This window comes from Leptosomus discolor, chromosome 26 (assembly GCF_034619465.1).
Source record: "Leptosomus discolor isolate bLepDis1 chromosome 26, bLepDis1.hap2, whole genome shotgun sequence".
In the NCBI taxonomy this organism is placed as follows: Eukaryota; Metazoa; Chordata; class Aves; order Leptosomiformes; family Leptosomidae; genus Leptosomus; species Leptosomus discolor.
This window is the reverse complement of record NC_141416.1, coordinates 5,510,884-5,523,003: the sequence shown is the minus strand read 5'-3', so window position 1 is coordinate 5,523,003 and position 12,120 is coordinate 5,510,884.

The window sequence follows — 12,120 nt, the reverse complement described above, 5'->3', positions numbered from 1 at the left end:
CTTTTCCTCTAGATTTTGGACTTTACCACTACAAGTTAGGCTTTAGATCTAGAAGTTGGGCTTTACATCTAGATTTTGGGCTTTACGTCTATATATTGGTCTTTACCTCTAGATTTTGGGTTTTAAATCTATATATTTGGCTTTTCCTCTAGATATCTGGCTTTACGTCTAGATGTTTGGCTTTACCTCTAGATTTTGGACTTTACGTCTAGAATTTAGGCTTTAGATCTAGAAGTTGGGCTTTACCTCTAGATTTTGGGATTTAAATCTATATATTTGACTTTTCCTCTAGATGTTGGGCTTTACCCCTAGATATCTGACTTTACCTCTAGATGATGGGCTTTACCTCTAGATTTTGGGTTTTCCATCTGGATTTTTGGCTTCTCTCTAGAATCTGGGCTTTACCTCCAGACGTTGGGCTTTACCTCTAGATGTTGGGTTTTACCTCTAGATGTTGGTCTTTAAGTCTAGATATTGGACTTTAACTCTAGATGTCGGGTTTTACATCTAGATGTTTTGCTTTACATTTAGATGTTGGGCTTTATCTCTAGATTTTGGGGTTTAAATCTATATATTTGGCTTTTCCTCTAGATGTTGGGCTTTACCTCTAGATATCTGGCTTTACCTCTAGATTTTGGACTTTACCTCTAGAAGTTGGGCTTTACCTCTAGACTTTGGCTTTACCTCAAGACGTTCAACTTTAACTCTAGATGTTGGGCTTTACCTCTAGATATCTGGCTTTACCTCTAGATTTTGGACTTTACCTCTAGAAGTTGGGCTTTACCTCTAGACTTTGGCTTTACCTCAAGACGTTCAACTTTAACTCTGGATGTTGGGCTTTACCTCTATATTTTGGGTTTTAAATCTATATATTTGGCTTTTCCTCTAGATGTTGGGCTTTACTCCTAGATATCTGGCTTTACCTCTAGATATTGGGCTTTACCTCTAGATTTTGGACTTTACGTCTAGAAGTTAGGCTTTGGATCTAGAAGTTGGGCTTTACATCTAGAAGTTGGGCTTTACGTCTCGATATTGGACTTTACCTCTAGATTTTGGGATTTAAATCTATATATTTGACTTTTCCTCTAGATGTTGGGCTTTACCCCTAGATATCTGGCTTTACCTCTAGATGATGTGCTTTACCTCTAGATTTTGGGTTTTCCATCTGGATTTTTGACTTCTCTCTAGAATCTGGGCTTTACCTCCAGACGTTGGGCTTTACCTCTAGATGTTGGGTTTTACCTCTAGATGTTGGTCTTTAAGTCTAGATATTGGACTTTACCTCTAGATGTCGGGTTTTACATCTAGATGTTTTGCTTCACATTTAGATGTTGGGCTTTATCTCTAGATTTTGGGTTTTAAATCTATATATTTGGCTTTTCCTATAGATGTTGGGCTTTACCTCTAGATATCTGGCTTTACGTCTAGATGTTGCGCTTTACCTCTAGATTTTGGACTTTACCTCTAGAAGTTGGGCTTTACCTCTAGACTTTGGCTTTACCTCAAGACGTTCAACTTTAACTCTGGATGTTGGGCTTTACCTCTACATTTTGGGCTTTACGTCTAGATGATGGGCTTTACCTCTAGATTTTGGGTTTTCCACCTGGATTTTTGGCTTCTCTCTAGAATCTGGGCTTTACCTCCAGACGTTGGGCTTTACCTCTAGATGTTGGGTTTTACCTCTAGATGTTGGTCTTTAAGTCTAGATATTGGACTTTACCTGTAGATGTCGGGTTTTACATCTAGATGTTTTGCTTTACATTTAGATGTTGGGCTTTATCTCTAGATTTTGGTTTTTAAATCTATATATTTGGCTTTTCCTCTAGATGTTGGGCTTTACCTCTAGATATCTGGCTTTACGTCTAGATGTGTGGCTTTACGTCTAGATTTTGGACTTTACCTCTAGAAGTTGGGCTTTACCTCTAGACTTTGGCTTTACCTCAAGACGTTGAGCTTTACCTCTAGATGTTGGGCTTTACCTCTAGATATCTGGCTTTACGTCTAGATGTGTGGCTTTACCTCTAGATTTTGGACTTTACCTCTAGAAGTTGGGCTTTACCTCTAGACTTTGGCTTTACCTCAAGACGTTGAGCTTTACCTCTAGATGTTGGGCTTTACCCCTAGATATCTGGCTTTACGTCTAGATGTTGGGCTTTACCTCTAGATTTTGGGCTCTACCACTAGGTTTTGGGCTTTACCTCTAGATTTTGTTTTTTACGTCTAGATATTGGGCTTTACCTCCAGATTTTGTGTTTTAAATCTATATATTTGGCTTTTCCTCTAGATGTTGGGCTTTACCTCTAGATATCTGGCTTTACGTCTAGATGTTGGGCTTTACCTCTAGATTTTGGGCTCTACCATTAGGTCTTGGGCTTTTCCTCTAGATTTTGGACTTTACCACTAGAAGTTAGGCTTTAGATCTATAAGTTGGGCTTTACATCTAGATTTTGGGCTTTACGTCTATATATTGGTCTTTACCTCTAGATTTTGGGTTTTAAATCTATATATTTGGCTTTTCCTCTAGATATCTGGCTTTACGTCTAGATGTTTGGCTTTACCTCTAGATTTTGGTCTTTACGTCTAGAATTTAGGCTTTAGATCTAGAAGTTGGGCTTTACCTCTAGATTTTGGGATTTAAATCTATATATTTGACTTTTCCTCTAGATGTTGGGCTTTACCCCTAGATATCTGGCTTTACCTCTAGATGATGGGCTTTACCTCTAGATTTTGGGTTTTCCATCTGGATTTTTGGCTTCTCTCTAGAATCTGGGCTTTACCTCCAGACGTTAGGCTTTACCTCTAGATGTTGGGTTTTACCTCTAGATGTGGGTCTTTAAGTCTAGATATTGGACTTTAACTCTAGATGTCGGGTTTTACATCTAGATGTTTTGCTTTACATTTAGATGTTGGGCTTTATCTCTAGATTTTGGGTTTTAAATCTATATATTTGGCTTTTCCTCTAGATGTTGGGCTTTACCTCTAGATATCTGGCTTTACCTCTAGATTTTGGACTTTACCTCTAGAAGTTGGGCTTTACCTCTAGACTTTGGCTTTACCTCAAGACGTTCAACTTTAACTCTGGATGTTGGGCTTTACCTCTATATTTTGGGTTTTAAATCTATATATTTGGCTTTTCCTCTAGATGTTGGGCTTTACTCCTAGATATCTGGCTTTACCTCTAGATATTGGGCTTTACCTCTAGATTTTGGACTTTACGTCTAGAAGTTAGGCTTTGGATCTAGAAGTTGGGCTTTACATCTAGAAGTTGGGCTTTACGTCTCGATATTGGACTTTACATCTAGATTTTGGGTTTTAAATCTATATATTTGGCTTTTCCTATAGATGTTGGGCTTTACCTCTAGATATCTGGCTTTACGTCTAGATGTTGCGCTTTACCTCTAGATTTTGGACTTTACCTCTAGAAGTTGGGCTTTACCTCTAGACTTTGGCTTTACCTCAAGACGTTCAACTTTAACTCTGGATGTTGGGCTTTACCTCTACATTTTGGGCTTTACGTCTAGATATTGGGCTTTACCTCTAGATTTTGGGTTTTAAATCTATATATTTGGCTTTTCCTCTAGATGTTGGTCTTTACTCCTAGATATCTGGCTTTACCTCTAGATGATGGGCTTTACCTCTAGATTTTGGGTTTTCCACCTGGATTTTTGGCTTCTCTCTAGAATCTGGGCTTTACCTCCAGACGTTGGGCTTTACCTCTAGATGTTGGGTTTTACCTCTAGATGTTGGTCTTTAAGTCTAGATATTGGACTTTACCTGTAGATGTCGGGTTTTACATCTAGATGTTTTGCTTTACATTTAGATGTTGGGCTTTATCTCTAGATTTTGGGTTTTAAATCTATATATTTGGCTTTTCCTCTAGATGTTGGGCTTTACCTCTAGATATCTGGCTTTACGTCTAGATGTGTGGCTTTACCTCTAGATTTTGGACTTTACCTCTAGAAGTTGGGCTTTACCTCTAGACTTTGGCTTTACCTCAAGACGTTCAACTTTAACTCTGGATGTTGGGCTTTACCTCTAGATTTTGGGCTTTACGTCTAGATATTGGGCTTTACCTCTAGATGTTGGGCTTTACCTCTAGATTTTGGGTTTTCCATCTGGATTTTTGGCTTCTCTCTAGAATCTGGGCTTTACCTCCAGACGTTGGGCTTTACCTCTAGATTCTGGGCTCTACAACTAGGTCTTGATCTTTACCTCTAGATTTTGTACTTTACCTCTAGATGTTGGGCTTTACCCCTAGATATATGGCTTTACGTCTAGATGTTGGACTTTACCTCTAGATTTTGGGCTCTACCACTAGGTCTTGGGCTTTACCTCTAGATTTTGGTCTTTACGTCTAGATATTGGGCTTTACCTCTAGATTTTGGGTTTTAAATCTATATATTTGGCTTTTCCTCTAGATGTTGGGCTTTACCTCTAGATATCAGGCTTTACGTCTAGATGTTGGGCTTTACCTCTAGATTTTGGGCTCTACCACTAGGTCTTGGGCTTTTCCTCTAGATTTTAGACTTTACCACTAGAAGTTAGGCTTTAGATCTAGAAGTTGGGCTTTACATCTAGATTTTGGGCTTTACGTCTATATATTGGTCTTTACCTCTAGATTTTGGGTTTTAAATCTATATATTTGGCTTTTCCTCTAGATGTTGGGCTTTACCTCTAGATATCTGGCTTTACGTCTAGATGTTGGGCTTTACCTCTAGATTTTGGGCTCTACCACTAGATCTTGGGCTTTACCTCTAGATTTTGGACTTTACGTCTAGAAGTTAGGCTTTAGATCTAGAAGTTGGGCTTTACCTCTAGATTTTGGGTTTTAAATCTATATATTTGGCTTTTCCTCTAGATGTTGGGCTTTACCTCTAGATATCTGGCCTTACGTCTAGATGTTGGGCTTTAACTCTAGATTTTGGGCTCTACCACTAGGTCTTGGGCTTTACATCTAGAATTTGGGCTTTACTTCTAGATATTGGTCTTTACCTCTAGATTTTGGGTTTTAAATCTATATATTTGGCTTTTCCTCTAGATGTTGGGCTTTACCTCTAGATATCTGGCTTTACGTCTAGATGTTGGGCTTTACCTCTAGATTTTGGACTTTACGTCTAGAAGTTAGGCTTTGGATCTAGAAGTTGGGCTTTACATCTAGAAGTTGGGCTTTACGTCTCGATATTGGACTTTACCTCTAGATTTTGGGATTTAAATCTATATATTTGACTTTTCCTCTAGATGTTGGGCTTTACCCCTAGATATCTGGCTTTACCTCTAGATGATGGGCTTTACCTCTAGATTTTGGGTTTTCCATCTGGATTTTTGGCTTCTCTCTAGAATCTGGGCTTTACCTCCAGACGTTGGGCTTTACCTCTAGATGTTAGGTTTTACCTCTAGATGTTGGTCTTTAAGTCTAGATATTGGACTTTACCTCTAGATGTCTGGTTTTACATCTAGATGTTTTGCTTTACATTTAGATGTTGGGCTTTATCTCTAGATTTTGGGTTTTAAATCTATATATTTGGCTTTTCCTCTAGATGTTGGGCTTTACCTCTAGATATCTGGCTTTACGTCTAGATGTGTGGCTTTACCTCTAGATTTTGGACTTTACCTCTAGAAGTTGGGCTTTACCTCTAGACTTTGGCTTTACCTCAAGAAGTTCAAATTTAACTCTGGATGTTGGGCTTTACCTCTAGATTTTGGGCTTTACGTCTAGATATTGGGCTTTACCTCTAGATTTTGGGTTTTAAATCTATATATTTGGCTTTTCCTCTAGATGTTGGGCTTTACTCCTAGATATCTGGCTTTACCTCCAGATGTTGGGCTTTACCTCTAGATTTTGGGTTTTCCATCTGGATTTTTGGCTTCTCTCTAGAATCTGGGCTTTACCTCCAGACGTTGAGCTTTACCTCTAGATTTTGGCTCTACCACTAGGTCTTGATCTTTACCTCTAGATTTTGGACTTTACCTCTAGATGTTGGGCTTTACCTCTAGATATCTGGCTTTACGTCTAGATGTTGGTATTTACCTCTAGATTTTGGGCTCTACCACTAGGTCTTGGGCTTTACGTCTAGATTTTGGACTTTACCTCTAGAAGTTAGGCTTTAGTTCTGGAAGTTGGGCTTTACATCTAGATTTTGGGATTTACGTCTAGATATTGGGCTATACCTCTAGATTTTGGGTTTTAAATCTATATATTTGGCTTTTCCTCTAGATGTTGGGCTTTACCTCTAGATATCTGGCTTTACGTCTAGACGTTGGGCTTTACCTCTAGATTCTGGGCTCTACCACTAGGTCTTGATCTTTACCTCTAGATTTTGGACTTTACCTCTAGATGTTGGGCTTTACCCCTAGATATCTGGCTTTACGTCTAGATGTTGGTCTTTACCTCTAGATTTTGGGCTCTACCACTAGGTCTTGGGCTTTACCTCTAGATTTTGGTCTTTACGTCTAGATATTGGGCTTTACCTCTAGATTTTGGGTTTTAAATCTATATATTTGGCTTTTCCTCTAGATGTTGGGCTTTACCTCTAGATATCCGGCTTTACGTCTAGATGTTGGGCTTTACCTCTAGATTTTGGGCTCTACCACTAGGTCTTGGGCTTTTCCTCTAGATTTTGGACTTTACCACTAGAAGTTAGGCTTCTGATCTAGAAGTTGGGCTTTACATCTAGATTTTGGGCTTTACGTCTATATATTGGTCTTTACCTCTAGATTTTGGGTTTTAAATCTATATATTTGGCTTTTCCTCTAGATGTTGGGCTTTACCTCTAGATATCTGGCTTTACGTCTAGATGTTGGGCTTTACCTCTAGATTTTGGGCTCTACCACTAGATCTTGGGCTTTACCTCTAGATTTTGGACTTTACGTCTAGAAGTTAGGCTTTAGATCTAGAAGTTGGGCTTTACCTCTAGATTTTGGGTTTTAAATCTATATATTTGGCTTTTCCTCTAGATGTTGGGCTTTACCTCTAGATATCTGGCCTTACGTCTAGATGTTGGGCTTTAACTCTAGATTTTGGGCTCTACCACTAGGTCTTGGGCTTTACATCTAGAATTTGGGCTTTACTTCTAGATATTGGTCTTTACCTCTAGATTTTGGGATTTAAATCTATATATTTGACTTTTCCTCTAGATGTTGGGCTTTACCCCTAGATATCTGGCTTTACCTCTAGATGATGGGCTTTACCTCTAGATTTTGGGTTTTCCATCTGGATTTTTGGCTTCTCTCTAGAATCTGGGCTTTACCTCCAGACGTTGGGCTTTACCTCTAGATGTTGGGTTTTACCTCTAGATGTTGGTCTTTAAGTCTAGATATTGGACTTTAACTCTAGATGTCGGGTTTTACATCTAGATGTTTTGCTTTACATTTAAATGTTGGGCTTTATCTCTATATTTTGGGTTTTAAATCTATATATTTGGCTTTTCCTCTAGATGTTGGGCTTTACCTCTAGATATCTGGCTTTACGTCTAGATGTGTGGCTTTACCTCTACATTTTGGACTTTACCTCTAGAAGTTGGGCTTTACCTCTAGACTTTGGCTTTACCTCAAGAAGTTCAAATTTAACTCTGGATGTTGGGCTTTACATCTAGATTTTGGGATTTACGTCTAGATATTGGGCTTTACCTCTAGATTTTGGGTTTTAAATCTATATATTTGGCTTTTCCTCTAGATGTTGGGCTTTACTCCTAGATATCTGGCTTTACCTCCAGATGTTGGGCTTTACCTCTAGATTTTGGGTTTTCCATCTGGATTTTTGGCTTCTCTCTAGAATCTGGGCTTTACCTCCAGATGTTGAGCTTTACCTCTAGATTTTGGGCTCTACCACTAGGTCTTGATCTTTACCTCTAGATTTTGGACTTTACCTCTATATGTTGGGCTTTAACTCTAGATATCTGGCTTTACGTCTAGATGTTGGTCTTTACCTCTAGATTTTGGGCTCTACCACTAGGTCTTGGGCTTTAGGTCTAGATTTTGGACTTTACCTCTAGATGTTGGGCTTTAGATCTAGAAGTTGGGCTTTACATCTAGATTTTGGGCTTTACGTCTAGATATTGGTCTTTACCTCTAGATTATGGGTTTTAAATCGATATATTTAGCTTTTCCTCTAGATGTTGGGCTTTACCTCTAGATATCTGGCTTTACGTCTAGATGTTGGGCTTTACCTCTAGATTTTGGGCTCTACCACTAGGTCTTGGGCTTTACGTCTAGATTTTGGACTTTACCTCTAGAAGTTAGGTTTTAGATCTAGAAGTTGGTCTTTACCTCTAGATTTTGGGTTTTAAATTTATATATTTGGCTTTTCCTCTAGATGTTGGGCTTTAACTCTAGATATCTGGCTTTACGTCTAGATGTTGGGCTTTAACTCTAGTTTTTGGGCTCTACCACTAGGTCTTGGGCTTTACATCTAGATTTTGGACTTTACCTCTAGATGATGGGCTTTACCTCTAGATATCTGGCTTTACGTCTAGATGTTGGTCTTTACCTCTAGATTTTGGGCTCTACCACTAGGTCTTGGGCTTTACGTCTAGATTTTGGACTTTACCTCTAGAAGTTAGGCTTTAGATCTAGAAGTTGGGCTTTACATCTAGATTTTGGGCTTTACGTCTAGATATTGGTCTTTACCTCTAGATTTTGGGTTTTAAATCTATATATTTGGCTTTTCCTCTAGATGTTGGGCTTTACCTCTAGATATCTGGCTTTACGTCTAGATGTTGGGCTTTACCTCTAGATTTTGGGCTCTACCACTAGATCATGGGCTTTACCTCTAGATTTTGGACTTTACGTCTAGAACTTAGGCTTCAGATCTAGAAGTTGGGCTTTACCTCTAGATTTTGGGTTTTAAATCTATATATTTGGCTTTTCCTCTAGATGTTGGGCTTTACCTCTAGATATCTGGCCTTACGTCTAGATGTTGGGCTTTAACTCTAGATTTTGGGCTCTACCACTAGGTCTTGGGCTTTACATCTAGAATTTGGGCTTTACTTCTAGATATTGGTCTTTACCTCTAGATTTTGGGATTTAAATCTATATATTTGACTTTTCCTCTAGATGTTGGGCTTTACCCCTAGATATCTGGCTTTACCTCTAGATGATGGGCTTTACCTCTAGATTTTGGGTTTTCCATCTGGATTTTTGGCTTCTCTCTAGAATCTGGGCTTTACCTCCAGACGTTGGGCTTTACCTCTAGATGTTAGGTTTTACCTCTAGATGTTGGTCTTTAAGTCTAGATATTGGACTTTACCTCTAGATGTCTGGTTTTACATCTAGATGTTTTGCTTTACATTTAGATGTTGGGCTTTATCTCTAGATTTTGGGTTTTAAATCTATATATTTGGCTTTTCCTCTAGATGTTGGGCTTTACCTCTAGATATCTGGCTTTACGTCTAGATGTGTGGCTTTACCTCTAGATTTTGGACTTTACCTCTAGAAGTTGGGCTTTACCTCTAGACTTTGGCTTTACCTCAAGAAGTTCAAATTTAACTCTGGATGTTGGGCTTTACCTCTAGATTTTGGGCTTTACGTCTAGATATTGGGCTTTACCTCTAGATTTTGGGTTTTAAATCTATATATTTGGCTTTTCCTCTAGATGTTGGGCTTTACTCCTAGATATCTGGCTTTACCTCCAGATGTTGGGCTTTACCTCTAGATTTTGGGTTTTCCATCTGGATTTTTGGCTTCTCTCTAGAATCTGGGCTTTACCTCCAGACGTTGAGCTTTACCTCTAGATTTTGGGCTCTACCACTAGGTCTTGATCTTTACCTCTAGATTTTGGACTTTACCTCTAGATGTTGGGCTTTACCTCTAGATATCTGGCTTTACGTCTAGATGTTGGTATTTACCTCTAGATTTTGGGCTCTACCACTAGGTCTTGGGCTTTACGTCTAGATTTTGGACTTTACCTCTAGAAGTTAGGCTTTAGTTCTGGAAGTTGGGCTTTACATCTAGATTTTGGGATTTACGTCTAGATATTGGGCTATACCTCTAGATTTTGGGTTTTAAATCTATATATTTGGCTTTTCCTCTAGATGTTGGGCTTTACCTCTAGATATCTGGCTTTACGTCTAGACGTTGGGCTTTACCTCTAGATTCTGGGCTCTACCACTAGGTCTTGATCTTTACCTCTAGATTTTGGACTTTACCTCTAGATGTTGGGCTTTACCCCTAGATATCTGGCTTTACGTCTAGATGTTGGTCTTTACCTCTAGATTTTGGGCTCTACCACTAGGTCTTGGGCTTTACCTCTAGATTTTGGTCTTTACGTCTAGATATTGGGCTTTACCTCTAGATTTTGGGTTTTAAATCTATATATTTGGCTTTTCCTCTAGATGTTGGGCTTTACCTCTAGATATCCGGCTTTACGTCTAGATGTTGGGCTTTACCTCTAGATTTTGGGCTCTACCACTAGGTCTTGGGCTTTTCCTCTAGATTTTGGACTTTACCACTAGAAGTTAGGCTTCAGATCTAGAAGTTGGGCTTTACATCTAGATTTTGGGCTTTACGTCTATATATTGGTCTTTACCTCTAGATTTTGGGTTTTAAATCTATATATTTGGCTTTTCCTCTAGATGTTGGGCTTTACCTCTAGATATCTGGCTTTACGTCTAGATGTTGGGCTTTACCTCTAGATTTTGGTCTCTACCACTAGATCTTGGGCTTTACCTCTAGATTTTGGACTTTACGTCTAGAAGTTAGGCTTTAGATCTAGAAGTTGGGCTTTACCTCTAGATTTTGGGTTTTAAATCTATATATTTGGCTTTTCCTCTAGATGTTGGGCTTTACCTCTAGATATCTGGCCTTACGTCTAGATGTTGGGCTTTAACTCTAGATTTTGGGCTCTACCACTAGGTCTTGGGCTTTACATCTAGAATTTGGGCTTTACTTCTAGATATTGGTCTTTACCTCTAGATTTTGGGATTTAAATCTATATATTTGACTTTTCCTCTAGATGTTGGGCTTTACCCCTAGATATCTGGCTTTACCTCTAGATGATGGGCTTTACCTCTAGATTTTGGGTTTTCCATCTGGATTTTTGGCTTCTCTCTAGAATCTGGGCTTTACCTCCAGACGTTGGGCTTTACCTCTAGATGTTGGGTTTTACCTCTAGATGTTGGTCTTTAAGTCTAGATATTGGACTTTAACTCTAGATGTCGGGTTTTACATCTAGATGTTTTGCTTTACATTTAGATGTTGGGCTTTATCTCTATATTTTGGGTTTTAAATCTATATATTTGGCTTTTCCTCTAGATGTTGGGCTTTACCTCTAGATATCTGGCTTTACGTCTAGATGTGTGGCTTTACCTCTAGATTTTGGACTTTACCTCTAGAAGTTGGGCTTTACCTCTAGACTTTGGCTTTACCTCAAGAAGTTCAAATTTAACTCTGGATGTTGGGCTTTACATCTAGATTTTGGGCTTTACGTCTAGATATTGGGCTTTACCTCTAGATTTTGGGTTTTAAATCTATATATTTGGCTTTTCCTCTAGATGTTGGGCTTTACTCCTAGATATCTGGCTTTACCTCCAGATGTTGGGCTTTACCTCTAGATTTTGGGTTTTCCATCTGGATTTTTGGCTTCTCTCTAGAATCTGGGCTTTACCTCCAGATGTTGAGCTTTACCTCTAGATTTTGGGCTCTACCACTAGGTCTTGATCTTTACCTCTAGATTTTGGACTTTACCTCTATATGTTGGGCTTTAACTCTAGATATCTGGCTTTACGTCTAGATGTTGGTCTTTACCTCTAGATTTTGGGCTCTACCACTAGGTCTTGGGCTTTAGGTCTAGATTTTGGACTTTACCTCTAGATGTTGGGCTTTAGATCTAGAAGTTGGGCTTTACATCTAGATTTTGGGCTTTACGTCTAGATATTGGTCTTTACCTCTAGATTTTGGGTTTTAAATTTATATATTTGGCTTTTCCTCTAGATGTTGGGCTTTAACTCTAGATATCTGGCTTTACGTCTAGATGTTGGGCTTTAACTCTAGTTTTTGGGCTCTACCACTAGGTCTTGGGCTTTACATCTAGATTTTGGACTTTACCTCTAGATGATGGGCTTTACCTCTAGATATCTGGCTTTACGTCTAGATGTTGGTCTTTACCTCTAGATTTTGGGCTCTACC